Below are 16010 nucleotides of genomic sequence, written 5' to 3'. Positions count from 1 at the left end.
ACTCTCTAAAGCCCTGTTCCACCAGATTCCCTGGAGCAGAGTGCCTCAGTGCAGCCTGAACTCCCTCGGGGGCGATTGAAGTCAGCACTTGAAGCACCATAGGGTTCATTTTCCACAGAGGCAGATGACAAACGCCCTTGTTGTTGTTCGGTTGCTGGCAATACTCTTGGCAAGTGCCAGCTTGTAGTTGACAACACTCGCATGTGTTTAGGAGAGATGCTGGGTTTGGGGAGTGGGGGTTTTCATCACTCAAGCCTCGGTCTTACCATTTCCAGTCCACTCCACGCTCACATCACAGACATAGTTTTATCCTATTTCTGTATTTTCCAAAATGTTTACAAGAATCATATTAGTGCTAATCTAAGTTCAACAGTGTTAAGTGGTTGGTTGTTTTTTGTTTTTCTTTTCTTCCCCTGTGTCAAATTTTAAAATATAGTTCAGTGCAAATGATACAGGCTTCCAGGAAATTTAAAAATTCAGAACCAGAGCTCCACTTTATTTCATATCATTGTATATGTCTGTACCCTAGTCTATTTTTAAAAATTAAAATAATATCATCCTCAAATATTTATGTATATTTTTAATCAGTTAGAAATTATCCTGATATTGTTGACATGACAGTTTTTCTCTATTACTATTACTGAGTATGTAGTCTCATTGTAGTATACGTCTCTGTGTATAAACATGTTAGCATGATTATATCGAATTGTTTCTTTTTTTTTTTCCCTAAGATCCCCTGGAGAAGGGAATGGCTACTCATTCCAATATTCTAGCCTGGAGACTCCCATGGACAGAGAAGCCTGGCAGGCTATAGTCCCTGGGGTCCCAAAGAGTAGGACACAACGGAGTAACTAACATTTTTCTCGTTTTTAGTATGATTTACAAATACAGATGTTTCTATTAACTTTCATTAGAGTTGTCTCTGTATATTTGTCTGTGTCCAGAGTCTAGAGTCCATCAAGTGAAATAAAATTTCGGCTATGCCCTTTAAAGAATGTCTGTTAAAATATTTGTCAAACGACACAACAGCAACATTATTCATTTTCAATTATTTCTGTTGCACATTGAAGACTCTGAAAAACTGTCAGAAAGATATATTCAGTTCAGTTCAGTTCAGTCACTCAGTCATGTCTGACTCTTAGTGAACCCATGAATCACAGCACGCCAAGCCTCCCTGTCCATCACCAGCTCCCAGAGTCTAACCAAACCCATGTCCATCGAGTCGCTGATGCAATCCAGCCATCTCATCCTCTGTCTTTCCCTTCTCCTCCTGCCCCCAATCCTTCCCAGCATTGGGGTCTTTTCCAATGAGTCAACTCTTTGCATGAGGTGGCCAAAATATTGGAGTTTCAGCTTCAGCATCAGTCCTTCCAATGAACACCCAGGACTGATCTCCTTCAGGATGGACTGGTTGGATGTCCGTGCAGTCCAAGGGACTCTCAAGAGTCTTCTCCAACACCACAGTTCAAAAGCAGCAGTTGTTTGGCACTCAGTTTTCTTCACCGTCCAACTCTAACATCCATGCATGACTACTGGAAAAACGATAGTCTTGACTAGCGGGACTTTTGTTAGCAAAGTAATGTCTCTGCTTTTAAATGTGCTATCCAGGTTGGCCATAACTTTCCTTCCAAGGAGTAAGCGTCTTTTAATTTCATGGCTGCAATCACCATCTGCAGTGATTTGGGAGACCCCAAAAATAAAGTCTGACACTGTTTCCACTGTTTCCCCATCTATTTCCCATGAAGTGATGGGACCAGATACCATGATCTTAGTTTTCTGAATATTGAGCTTTAAACCAACTTTTTCACTCTCCTCTCTTTCACTTTCATCAAGAGGCTTTTCAGTTCCTCTTCATTTTTGCCATAAGGGTGCTGTCATCTGCATATCTGAGGTTGTTGATATTTCTCCCGGCAATCTTGATTCCAGCTTGTGCTTCTTCCAGCCCAGTGTTTCTCATGATATACTCTGCATATAAGTTAAATAAGCAGGGTGACAATATACAGCCTTGACGTCCTCCTTTTCCCATTTGGAGCCAGTCTCTTCTTCCATGTCCAGTTCTAACTGTTGCTTCCCATCCTGCATACAGGTTTCTCAAGAGAGAAGTCAGATGGTCTGGTATTCCCATCTCAGAATTTTCCACAGTTTATTGTGATCCACACAGTCAAAGGCTTTGGCATAGTCAACAAAGCAGAAATAGATGTTTTTCTGGAACTCTCTTGCTTTTTCGATGATCCAGTTGATGTTGGCAATTTGATCTCTGGTTCCTCTGCCTTTTCTAATACCAGTTTGAACATCTGGAAGTTCATGGTTAATGTTGTTGAAACTTGGCTTGTAGAATTTGGGGCATTGCTTTGCTAGCATGTGAGATGAGTGCAGTTGTGCAGTACTTTGACCATTATTTGGCATTGCTTTTCTTAGGGATTGAGATGAAAGCTGATTTTTTCCATTCCTGTGGCCACTGCTGAGTTTTCCAAATGTGCTGGCATATTGAGTGCAGCACTTTCACAGCATCATCTTTTAGGATTTGAAATAGCTCAAGTGGAATTCCATCACCTCCACTAGCTTTGTTCGAAGTGATGCTTTCTAAGGCCCACTTGACTTCACATTCCAGGATATCTGGCTCTAGGTGAGTGATCACACCATCGTGATTATCTGGGTCATGAAGATCTTTTTTGTACAGTTCTCCTGTGTATTCTTGCGACCTCTTCTTCATATCTTCTACTTCTGTTAGGTCATACCATTTCTGTTCTCATTTCCTGAAGAGATCTCTAGTCTTTCCCATTCTGTCGTTTTCCTCTATTTCTTTGCATTGATCGCTGAGGAAGGCTTTCTTATCTCTCCTTGCTATTCTTTGGAACTCTGCATTCAAATGGGTATATCTTTCCTTTTCTCCTTTGCTTTTGGTTTCTCTTCTTACAGCTATTTGTAAGGCCTCCTCAGACAGCCATTTTGCTTTTTTTGCATTTATTTTTCTTGGGGATGGTCTTGATCATCCTGTACAATGTCACAAACCTCCGTCCATAGTTCATCAGGCACACTATCTATCAGATCCAGTCCATTAAATCTACTTCCCATTCCACTGTATAATCGTTAGGGATTTGATTTAGGTCATACTTGAATGGTCCAGTGGTTTTCCCTGCTTCCTTCTATTTAAGTCTGAATTTGGCAATAAGGAGTTCATGATCAGAACCACAGTCAGCTCCCAGTCTTATTTTTGCTGATTGTATAGAGCTTCTCCATCTTTGGCTGCAAAGAATATAATCAATCTGATTTTAGTTTTGGCCATCTGGTGATGTCCATGTGTAGAGTCCTCTCTTGTGTAGTTGGAAGAGGGTGTTTGCTATGACCAGTGCATTCTCTTGGCAGAACTCTATTAGCCTTTGCCCTGCTTCATTCTGTACTCCAAGGCCAAATTTGCCTGTTACTCCAGGTGTTTCTTGACTTCTTACTTTTGCATTCCAGTCCCCTATAATGAAAAGTACATTTTTGGGGGTGTTAATTCTAGAAGGGTTGGTGGTGGCCTGCTGCAGGGTTGGGGGCACAGACTAGCAGTGCATGCATGGGATCTTTTGAGGAAGGTCACCCTTATCTTCATTACCTCAACCATAGTTTAGTGAGTGAAGTCACTCAGTCATGTTCTACTCTTTGTGACCCCATGAACTATAGCCTACCAGGCTCCTCTGTCCGTGGAGTTTTCCAGGCAAGAGTACTGGAGTAGGTTGCCATTTCCTTCTCCAGGGGATCTGCCCAACCCAGGGATCAAACCCAGGTCTCCCACATTGCAGGCAGACGCTTCACCATCTGAGCCACCAGGGAAACCAACCATAGTTTGACCCCAGGTAAATAGCAGGGAGGGAACACAGCTCCACCCATCAAGAGAAAATTGGATTCAAGAATAACTGAGGATGGCCCTGCCCTCCAGAACAAGACCCAGTTTCCCCCTCAGTCTGTCTATCCCATCAGGAAGCTCCCATAAGCCTCTTATCCTTCTCCATCAGAAGGTAGACAGGTTGAACACCACAATCATGGAAAACTAACCAATTTAATCACATGGATCACAGCCTTGTCCAACTTAGTGAAACTATGAGCCATGCTGTGCAGGGCCACCCAAATCTGGTGGAGAGTTCTGACAAAATGTAGTCCACTGGAGAAGGGAATGGCCAAACCCTTCAGTATTCCTGCCTTGAGAACCCCATGAACAGTATGAAATGGCAGAAAGATGAACTCCCCAGGTTGGTAGGTGCCCTATATGCTACTGGAGGTCAGTGGAGAAATAACTCCAGAAAAAATGAAGAGCCGGAGACAAAGCAAAAACAACATCCAGTTGTGGATGTGACTGGTGATGGAAGCAAGGTCCGATGCTGTCAAGAGCAATATTGCATAGGAACCTGGAATGTTAGGTCCCTGAATCAAGGTAAGTTGGAAGCAATCAAACAGGAGATGGCAAGAGTGAACATCGACATTTTAGAAATCAGCAAACTAAAATGGACTGGAATGGGTGAATTTAACTCAGATGACCATTATATCTACTACTGTGGGCAGGAATCCCTTAGAAGAAATGGAGTAGCCATCATAGTCCACAAGAGAGTCTGAAAGGCAGTACTTGAATGCAATCTCAAAAACGACAGGATGATCACTGTTCATTTCCAAGGCAAACCATTCTATATCACGGTAATCCAAGTCTATGCCCCGACCAGTAATGCTGAAGAAGCTGAAGTTAAATAGTTCTATGACGACCGTCAAGATTTTCTAGAATTAACACCCAAAAAACGAAAATCCTACTGTGTAAAAGTTATATTCTTGTGCAATAGCAGCCACTCGCCTAAAGGAAAACCAGGTCTCTGAACTTGCTGTTTCCATCATGGGTCACATTAGGAAGTCTTCACAGGGCCACATGGCATCTGTACTTTCTATTTCAGGGACGGCTGACCTTCCGGGATGTGGCCATAGACTTCACTCAAGAGGAGTGGGAATGCCTGGACCTCGGTCAGCGGGACTTGTACACGGACGTGATGGTAGAGAACTATAGGAACCTGGCCTCCTTGGGTGAGGACGAATGCCTTCCAGAATTGCTTATCTAAACCTCAGGGTTTTGGTTCCTTCATTTCTAGAATGTCTTCTGAAAGTTTCTGCTCTGCACATTTGTTTGAGATCTCTGCTTTGTAGGTGGAAATGAGTATCTGTGAGTTTAGAAAGAAAGACTTCGTTATGATGATTCATGATGCTTGTAACCTTTGTCTTCCTTTATGTAATCTGCCTCCTTCTAGGTTAGTGGTAATTGTGTAAGTTCTGTGGTATCAAATAGTTGTACCTTCTCTTAATTTCACATTTCCACTACTTACTTTTGCCTTAGTGGCACTTGACCAGAATCTCAGGACCTAACATTTTGTATTAGTTAGCATTATATAGGTACTTTCAATAAAGTATTTGGGGGGGGGGGAGCATCTGGGGAATCATTCTCTGGGCTGTTTTCACATTCACCCTTGCGTTCTCTTCTCACCTGAATACATATTGGATTGGAAACTGATGAATCTCTAGCACAACAAATATTCCTTTCTCTGATGAACAGGTCTTGTGGTCTCTAAGCCAGACTTGGTCACCTTTCTGGAGCAAATGAAGGATCTCAGGAATATAAGGAGAATGCAGACAACAGGCATATACCCAGGTAGGTGTGAATGGATGGAGCCGATGACTCAGGTGAGAGGTACAGTGAGAGACCTGCCTGGGAAGGAAATCTAAAACAGAGTGGCTGTATATACGTATGGTTGATTCTGTGAGGATCAGTGAGGAAGTCATCCTGTATCATGTGGTTTGGGAAGATCTGCTTCAGTGGAAATGATTTTGGAGAAGCCTGGGTTTATTTCTGTTGCTGTCATAGATGGCTATCACCTGCCCCATTCTGTCTCTTGAATCATTCATGAATTCATCTTCAGTGATTGCTTTTCTCACTCACAGTGAGAACTAAAATTCTCCTCTTGGCCTGTGACAACCTGCATGAGTTGGCTACTCTTTCATTTCTTGGGGATCCTAGGAAAACTGTGCACACTTCTGAGTGACTATATGATACTCCTTTTAAAGTTTGTTTCTACCTTTAAACAGAACTGTATAAGTGGGATCATAGACATACTGCCAAAGTCCTAGGAATAGTTGGGACAGGTTTTTTTGTTTTGTTTTGTTTTTCTGATTTATAGTTTCCAATCCCCTGGAAACTGCAGATATGACCTTATTCATTTCAAACTTATGTAATGTCTTCACTGCATGAAGCAAAACCTCCCTAAAATGGGAAAATGAAAGTCTCATGGTTGCTTTAAAGTTTCTCTTCTCTTTATACGAACTCATGTTAAATACCTAAGTGTAGTTGTCCTAATTCCTGAATGGTAAAACACTCTAATGTATTCAATTACCTCATAGAATTTTAAAATAAACTGGCATATAGAACTTAGAACATTTTCCATATTTGTAATGGTTGTTTCAAACTGTTAAGATTTTTCAATAAAATATAGAAATCTTTTTATTAAATTCAGCTACAGTGGAGTGTAGCTGTTTTACAAAGTTCTGCTGCTGTAGAGAAAACATTATCAATTATACATACATATAGCCACTCTGTTTTAGATTTCCTCCCCAGTTAGGTCTCCAAAGAGTACTGAGTCGAGTTCCATGTGTTTCCATCATATTTATTTTTATTTTTAGATCCATCATATTTTTAAAGTCTCACTTCTTATTTAATTTCTTAAGAACTACTAATTTGTTAATTTATCTTGTTCGTCATGAGCTTCCCTGGACTCTGTCTTATATCTCCTCACTTGCTAGGACAGTAGTTCTATGTCATACCATTTATGATTTTTAGATTCAAACATCTAATAGAACATTCTCAAATAAAAACACAGGTGATAAGAAGTAAATGAAAGGATTAGTAGGCACCTAGCCCTTGTGAAAATGTTTGGTGTCTCAGTTTAAGAGGAGTTTAAGCAAAAAGTAATCATTTGATTGCCTCTCTCATCTTCACTTAATTTTTATCTAAGCAGGTTTTGATCTTGCTCCTTCCTCTACAACATACTTTTCTGTCCTCTCATTTTGTCACATCTTCTGTGTTTGTGGTCTCCGTTCTGCAGGCTGCAGGACCCTAGTTCCTCTTGCTCCTGGTGTCTGTCCCCTGGTGGGTGAGGTTGGTCCAGAGGTTTGTGCCCTAACCCCCTTGATGGACTTTTGACTGCTGTTTCTGTGACCCGAGCCTGCCCTGGATATTGAGGGGAGCTTCCCCTTCGCTCTGTGGCTGTCACCGCCCTGTCTGTGGTGGGTTTGTGCCCTGGTTTGTGCAGCAGAGCCCCCAAATCTGTTTCTTCACTGTGATCCTGATCTGTGTGGAGGCAGGTGGGATTGGAGCACACCCCCGGGAGAGAAGCCCCTGAGGATTGCTGCTGTAGGGATGTTCCCCTTGGGATGTGCTCTGTGTGTCACTTTCACCCATTGGGTGAGTCTCGGGTGACCCTGGTTGGCCCTGATCTTGGCCCCACGTCAACCATGGGTACCCTAGCACATGGCCCTGGTGCCTCTCAGATGTTGTTTTCACCAGGTCACCAGCATAGATCCTTGAAGTCAGGGCCCAGGATTGCATTCACCATGGAGCTGGACCTGCTGTGGTGCTGTGGGGGCAGCTCAGACTCCGGCCTGGCCCTACCCCCCAGTGTGGGAGCCCACGAAGTCTACAGCTGCTACAGCTACACCTGCTGTGACTGGGGGAGCCGTCCTTGTCCACTCAGACGTTCTAAAGGTGCTGAGTTTAAAAACACAGCTGTGATCATACAGAAACGAGTTTGTGGACCTGGTACAATAAAACTTCAGAATAAAACATTAAAAAAAAAGAAAGAAAGAAAGAAACGAGTTTGTGCAACTTCCACTGGAGATATCAGCTTTGCTTCCTTAAATTGCCAGACCCTGGGGCTCAGCAGTGCTTCAGCCCTCTCTGGGCATGTGGATAAACTACAGGGCCGCTGCTCCCGAGGTTTCCCAGAGTCCACCAGTCTACCCTGGTAGTGAGGGGCGCAGAGAAAGAGGCAACAGCTGGGTTCATGAGAGCACCCACCCTAATGGAGCCCTTCCTCATGCCTGCTGAGGAGGGGCCAGCACAGGGGGAGAGAGGCTACAAACAATGGTGGGTCTTCGCTTGGGGCATGACTCAGCAATGGCGCTCTGCTCTATGGTGGTTCAGGCTTCCTCCCCAAGCATTCCTGTTTGCAGAGCTCCTCCCTCCCTGCCATTCCCACAGGACGTCTCCTCACAGCCCACAGCAGTCCTCTGCCTGGGTCTGCTCTCCAGAGCCCCCATCCCAGCACCCAGCCCTTGTCTGCAGTGGTGGACACCCTCTCAGGCTGGGTGGGCAGGGCTGGGGCAGTACCCCGTGTGCAGGTCTCCTCTGTCCTGCTGCCTCTGACTGCTGACGTGTTCTCCTCCCACAGAGGATGAGGCTCCCCTTCTGTCCCAGCTGGGCTCCCCGAGTGAGGGCCTTCCCCGGAGGTGGAGACCTCTCCCCTCTTCAGATCCCCCCAGGGTTGCAGGCCCCATCCCATTTCCTTTCCTGTTCTCTTTCTTTCTTCTTTCTTTTGCGATATACATCGCATGGTTATGAAGGCACAGGGTGACCGGCCTATAGGATAGGCTATCTGTACATTGCTCTAGCTGATGGTTGAGTAAGGGATTTTTCCAAGGGTTGACTGTAATGTTGACAGGTGCATGATGGATAAGGAACGGCTCCATCTGTTACAGCAAGGGACACCAAAAGGCTCCAAAGCAGCTGCACGTAACAGGCAACTGAGCACTAGCAAAAGGTTTTCTCCGCATCTCTGAGTTGTCACGGCTATAGCAACTGAGCCTATCGTGAGGGGTGTCAGCTATCCTGTGAGCGATTTAGATAGGAGGGAGAACCGATCATAGAAACATCTAATTAGAATGAAGCTTCCCACTTCGGTGAGTTAACAGACAGCTAACTGCAGCTTCTGATCCAGTCAGAAACCCCAGTCCTGGGACGCGACTGAAGCTAGTCCTGTAGCAAAGAGTACAACAATAATACCAATGAGGAATAGAGGCCAAAGTTGACAATAAAAATCCATTGATAACTTGATAGCCAGATCCTCAAGCTTCCGTGAGTTGACCAGCCAGCTGCTTGAACAAGGCTGAAGAATCGTCAACCTTCTGCCGTGCGTGAATGGCACGTGACTAGTCAGCTTCTGGAGCGGCTAGAGCAGGCGCAGCATCTTTGGTGGGTGAGTGCCGTTGTTTATGGAACCAGACCTTGAGGGGATTTCTGGGGTCCCAGATTGTTTTCCAGGTGTCCTCATCACAGGAAGCCGCTGCCTTCTTGACTCTGGTGTGGTGGATCCAAGGGATGATGCTTGTAAGTTTAAGAGCAGTAGGGGTCGCCAGGACAACTGTGTGAGGGCCTGTCTCCTGGCGGACATGGTTCTTTTTGCCAACCTTCAACCCATACCTCATCTCCTGGATGATTGGGAAAAACCCAATTGCCCAAAGGAATGGGTGTCCTTTCGAAGGTTTCTCGGGCGATATGGTGGAAGACTTTTCCCAGGAAATGGAGGTGTTGGGACATCTCCAGTTCAGCTAGTTGTTAGGGGTTTCCCTTGAGTTTTCCTATCACTGGGGGTTTTCTCCCATGTAAGATCTCAAAGGGAGAATAGCCTCAGGTTTCAGGGTGCATTGGGCTCAGAGTAAGGTTGGGGGGTAAGATGTCGACCCAAGATAACTGGTCTCCTGTCAGAGTTTAGCTAATGTAGTCCTGAAGTTACAATTCATGCGTTCAACTTTCCCTGAGCTCTGAGGCTTGTAAGAGGTGTGAAGATTCCATTTGAGTCCCATTGTCCAGGATGAAGTTTGGATTATCTGAGACACAAATGCTGGCCTGTTGTCAGACCCTATGGAGAGAGGCAGCTCATATCTCAGGATCATGTCTCTTCATAGGGCCTTGGCCACTTCTCGTGTCCGTTCAGTGCACGTGGGGTAGGCTTCAGCCCATCCCAAATAGGTGTTGAAATATTTATAGCCCCTATAGGGTTGACTTCAGTAAAGTCCACTTCTAGATCTTCAAAGGGCAGTGTCCCAACAGTCAGCACTGCTGGGTTGGGTCTTGGTCCTTGGCTGGCATTGTTCTGAGCACAAGTCACACAGGTAGCACTGATCTGCACACACAGGGCTGGGAGCTTAGGAACACACTAGAAGCGGCTCAGTAAGCTCTCCAGCGCAGGTTTGCCTAAATGCGTTTTTTCATGATGTTTTATCAGCTGGATTTCTGTATTTCTGGAGACAAAGAGTCTTTGATCTGGGAGCTCCAGCAGCCCTCCTTTTATTCTTCCATCATTTAGCATCCGCTGATCTTCTTCCTTGGTATACCTTGGGGATGGAGGCAAATCTGGTGACAGTTCAGTTCAGTCGGTCAGTCATGTCTGACTCTTTGTGACCCCATGAGTCCCTGCACGCCAGGCCTCCCTGTCCATCACGAACTCCCAGAGTCTACTCAAACCCATGTCCATCGAGTCGGTGATGCCATCCAACCATCTCACCCTCTGTCGTCCCCTTCTCCTCCTGCCCCCAATCCCTCCCAGCATCAGGGTCTTTTCCAATGAGTCAACTCTTCACATGAGGTGGCCAAAGGATTGGAGTTTCAGCTTCAGCATCAGTCCTTCCAGTGTACACCCAGGACTGATCTCCTTTAGGATGGACTGGTTGAATCTCCTTGCAATCCAAGGGACTCTCAAGAGTCTTCACCAACACCATACCTTGAGGATGGAGGCAATTCTGGTGCCAAGAGGACCTTAAAGATTGACTCTGGGCTCACTGTGGGGCTCAGTTGGGTCGCCACCTCCTTGGCTGCCTGGTCTCCGACCGATTCCCATTGCTGACTGGATCAGCTCCTCACTGATGGCCTTTACAATGGATGACTGCCACTTGGGAGGGCTTCCAAACTGCTTCTAACAGCTGAAGATTTCTTTTATGTTTTTAATCTCCTTCCCCCATCCCCCCGCCCCCACTGTCAGTAGTCCCCTTTCCTTATAAGTGGCTCCATGGACATGTAAAGTAGCAAAGGCATACCTTGGCTCAGTATAGATGTTGACTCCTTTCCCTTTGGCGTGCCTTAGTGCCTGGGCGAGTGCCCATAGCTCAGCCCGTAGTGCTGACCACCCTTGTGGCAAGGCCTCAGCCTTCACTATCTCGTCAGTTGTTGTTACGGCAGAGCCTGCTTTGCGCTGCCCACCTTGGATGAAAGTGCTTCCGTCGGTGAACAGTTCCAGTTCTGAGTTCTAGAAGGGAATGTCCATCAGGTGTAGCCTACTCGAGTAAACCTCATCTATGAGCTCCTCACAGTTATGATCGGGGTTCCTACTTCTGTAGGTAAAAACTAGTGGGGTTCAGTGTCTGCACAGTCTCGAGTTGGACCCATGAGATTTTGCAACGCAGTTCTTGATAGTGAATCATCCTGGAGTTAGTCAGCCACTTATGTTCCTTGTTCATCAGGGCAGGAACAGCATGGGGAACCTTTACATATTGTCCTAGTGTAAGCTTATCTGCTTCTCTGGCCAGAATCACAGTGCCAGCTAATGCCCGAAGGCATGGTGGCCATCCTGTGACCACTGGATCCAGCGGTTTAGACTGGTATGTGACTGGGCACTCCCATGGCTCAGCTGTTTGTGTGAGGACCCCCAGTGCAGTGTGATTTTTTCATGTACATAGAGGGTAAAGTCCTATGTCTCATCTGGCAGCCTTAATACTGGAGCGCTGGTCAAGAGTCTCGTTCACATTCATTTTCCTCCACCTGGCTGCTCTCCTGAGGGAGATTTAAGATTCCTCTTACTATTGGCAGGTCGGTACAAACTCCCTAACAGGACCAGCCTCACAGGGAGGGATCAAATCCCCAAGAGGTTGGCGTTGTCTTCCAGCCTTATGAGGTCGTCATGGAACCCCAGGGTTTGGACGCTGTCAGTCTCTGAAGGCCGTGAGCTGTGAAGCTCACTTTCACTGCCTTCAATCAGCAATCATGCATACACAATCACTCAGAGGTTATCACAATACCTCCTTTTCCTGAGTCCCCAGGTCTCCCTATCTGATGCTCCCTTCCTGGGAGCTCCAAGAAGCTGATCAGTCTCCTCTTCTACACATTGGAGTAAGACTTCCTGACTTGGGACTGGCCCTGGGGCTTTACCTGATCCTGTGGCCATTCCTGGTGAATTGGCCTGTCCCTTCAATGAGTCCGGTCAGGGCTCGGTCATCCAGAGTTGGAACACCGGTCTGAAAGAGTACCCAGAATACCATCAGGTGTCACGCCTCCTTGTTCATCTCGGGGTCCTCTGCTCTGACCTGGCTGAGCCACCAGTCCAGCGGCTCAAGGGGCCAGTGTGGCTGGAATCTCGCTGGGGCCTCCAGAAATGTTGCAGAAACCAGTACTCGAGAAACCAAGCACCACACTCAGAGACTTGGAGAACTCAGGTTCATTACACCGGTGGGCCCAGAGGAGTTAACACTCCAAGCTCTGAGCCTTGAAAAAAGGGGTTACAGAGTTTTCATACATGGACAGGCATGATTAAGTGGGTTTGCAGGTTTCCAGGGGCTAGGGCGATTCCAAAGAGCAGGACGAGGGTGAGTGAGATAAGCTCCAGTTCCTAGTATTGTGAGTCCCCACTTTTTGAGATCTACGTGATCTAGACTTTGCAAAGAACAAGCTGAGTTACAGGGGCAGAAGGAGCAGGAGATCATGTAAAATTTTTATCTTTTCCTATTGACCATTACAGGTTTCTTTGGAAATAAAGCAGGCACAGCAGTGAACATTGGGTTAAATATGTGTGTGCCTAGACGCTCAGTCATGTCTGAGTCTTTGCGACCCTTTGGACTCTAGCCCACCAGCTCCTCTGTCCATAGGATTTTGCAGGCAAGAATACTGGAGTGGAATGCCATTTCCTCCTCCAGGGATGTTCGTGACCTAGGGATCAAGCCCAAGTCTCTTAGGTCTCCTGCATTGGCACTTAGACTCTTTAGTCCTACTGCCACCTTGGACGTCCAAAAGTGTGCATGGGAATGGAGAAATATTTGTGAAAATGATGCCTTAAATGCATATCTGATGAGCAACAAAAGAAATAATGATCTGTGTTAAGTAATAAGTGACATAACTATAGGCTGAAAAAAAAAAAAAAATACACGTGGCCTGAACAATGAGTTAGGTTTTCTTTTGTGGGAATGTTCGGACTTGAGCCCAGGAGACAGTGTGTCAGGTGACCCCAGACAGCTGAGGAAGCAAGGCAGGAGCCACACTATATACAAGTTTGCAGCAAGGGGCAGGTAATCCGAATTTTAAAAGTGACAATTAATATAAAGGAAAAACATCTCTCCCATGAAGAGATTTAGTGTTCTTCTATGTATGGAAAGATGGAAGCATCTGGAATTATTGAAACCATTTCTTTCATATGCATCTAGCTATGTGGGGCCAATCCTTCTTCCTTGACTGTTCACATCCGAATTCCAAGGGGACGAGAGAGGACCAGAGGTTTAGATAGCATCGCCATCTCAATGGACATGACTTTGAGCAAAGTCCAGACGGTGAAGGAACGGGAAGCCTGGCATGTTGCAGTCCATGGGTCTCAAAAGGTTGGACAAGAGTGTGTGACTGAACAAGAAACATAGAGACAGAAGCCCATCATACCCCGACTTCTGAGTGGATGAGGGAGGTCACTGATCACTAAGTCACACCCTCTATGAAACAGTCTATTCAAGAACCAAAGTCTGAAAAACAATGGCGGATGGCAGCCTCTCATACCAACCTCCCCACCCCCCCGCCCCCGCCACCTGCCCCAGCTCCTCAGCACTTACCAAGTAGGAAATAGCTGGTGACTTCTGATAGGTGCCTTTGTTTCATCTAGACTCAGAGATCTGCTTTTAGAAAAGGCTTCTTAAGTGTTAGAGTCAAGATGGCCTGGATGAAGAGCAACAACCTCAGATATGCAGATGATTCCACACTACTGGCAGAAAGTGAAGAGAAACTAAAGAGCCTCTTGATGAGGGTGAATGAGGTGAGTGAAAAAGCTGGCTTAAAACTCATTAAAAAAAAACTATGATGATGACATCTGGTCTTATCACTTGATAGCAAAGAGACGGAAAAAGTGGAAAGAGTGACAGATTTTCTCTTCCTGGGCTTTAAAATCACTGTGAACCATGACTGCATCCATGAAATCAAAAGATAATTGCCTCTTGAAAGGAAAGCTATGAAAAACTTAAGTGTATTAAAAAGCAAAAACACCAATGGCTAACAAAAGTCCGTCTAGTCTAAACTATGGTCTTTCCAACAGTCATTTGAGATTTGGACCATAGACAAGGCAGGGCACTGAAGAACTGATGCTTTCAAATTGTGGTGCAGAAGAAGACTCTTGAGAGTATTTTATCATTGAGGAACTAGGGTAAATACACTTAACATATTTAATGTTCAGTTCAGTTCAGTTCAATTCAGTCGCTCAGTCATGTCCGACTCTTTGCAACCCCATGAATCACAGCACGCCAGGCCTCCCTGTCCATCACAAACTCCCGGAGTTTACTCAAACTCATGCCCATTGAATCGGTGATGCCATCCAGCAGTCTCATCATCTGTCGTCCCCTTCTCCTCCTGCCCCCTATCCCTCCAAGCATCAGGGTCTTTTCCAATGAGTCAGCTTTTCACATCAGGTGGCCAAAGTATTGCAGTTTCAGCTTCAGCATCAGTCCTTCCAATGAACACCCAGGACTGATCTCCTTGCAGTCCAAGGGACTCTCAAGAGTCTTCCCCAATGCCACAGTTCAAAAGCATCAATTCTTTGGCGCTCAGATTTCTTCACAGTCCAACTCTCACATCTATACATGACCACTGGAAAAACCATAGCCTTGACCAGACGGACCTTTGTTGGCAAAGTAATGTCTCTCCTTTTTAATATGCTATCTAGGTTCATCATAACTTTCCTTTCAAGGAGTAAGCGTCTTTTAATTTCATGGCTGCAGTCACCATCTGCAGTGATTTTGGAGCCCCCAAAAATAACATCTGACACTGTTTCCACTGTCTCCCCATCTATTTCCCATGAGGTGATGGGACCAGATGCCATGATCTTAGTTTTCTGAATGTTAAGCTTTAAGCCAACTTTTTGACTCTCCTCTTTCACTTTCATCAAGAGGCTTTTTAGTTCCTCTTCACTTTCTGCCATAAGGGTGGTGTCATCTGCATATCTGAGGTTATTGATATTTCTCCCGGAAACCTTGATTCCAGGTTGTGCTTCCTCTAGCCCAGTGTTTCTCATAATGTACTCTGCATATAAGTTAAACAAGCAGGGTGACAATATACAGCCTTGATGTATTCCTTTTCCTATGTGGAACCAGTCTGTTGTTCCATGTCCAGTTCTAACTGTTGCTTTCTGACCTGCATACAGGTTTCTTAAGAGGCAGGTCAGGTGGTCTGGTATATCCATCTATTTCAGAATTTTCCACAGCTTATTGTGTTCCACACAGTCAAAGGCTTTGGCATAGTCAACAAAGCAGAAATAGATGTTTTTCTGGAACTCTCTTGCTTTTTCGATGATCCAGTGGATGTTGGCAATTTGATCTCTGGTTCCTCTGCCTTTTCTAAAACCAGCTTGAACATCTGGAAGTTCACGGTTCACGTATTGCTGAAGCCTGGCTTGGAGAGTTTTGAGCATTAATTTGCTAGCATGTGAGATGAGTGCAACTGTGTGGTAGTTTGAGCATTCTTTGGGATTGGAATGAAAACCATGTTAGTTCATCTAATAAAAAGAGAAACTTTGAAGTAAAATTCAGGTTTGCAATTGCTCATTTAAAGGAGGTGTCTTAAGCAGTGAAGAAAGAATTTGAGGAGGAAATTTATCAGATCATACGTGTAGTTTCCAAGGATTCGAAATTATAGGGTAGAAAACAAACAGTATCTGTCCCAAGTAGTCCCAGAAGTGTGGCAGTTTGTTCACGACTCCACTCACACACTTCTG

This window comes from Cervus canadensis, chromosome 18 (genome assembly GCF_019320065.1).
Source record: "Cervus canadensis isolate Bull #8, Minnesota chromosome 18, ASM1932006v1, whole genome shotgun sequence".
NCBI classification, from domain to species: Eukaryota; Metazoa; Chordata; class Mammalia; order Artiodactyla; family Cervidae; genus Cervus; species Cervus canadensis.
This window is presented reverse-complemented; position numbering follows the sequence as displayed.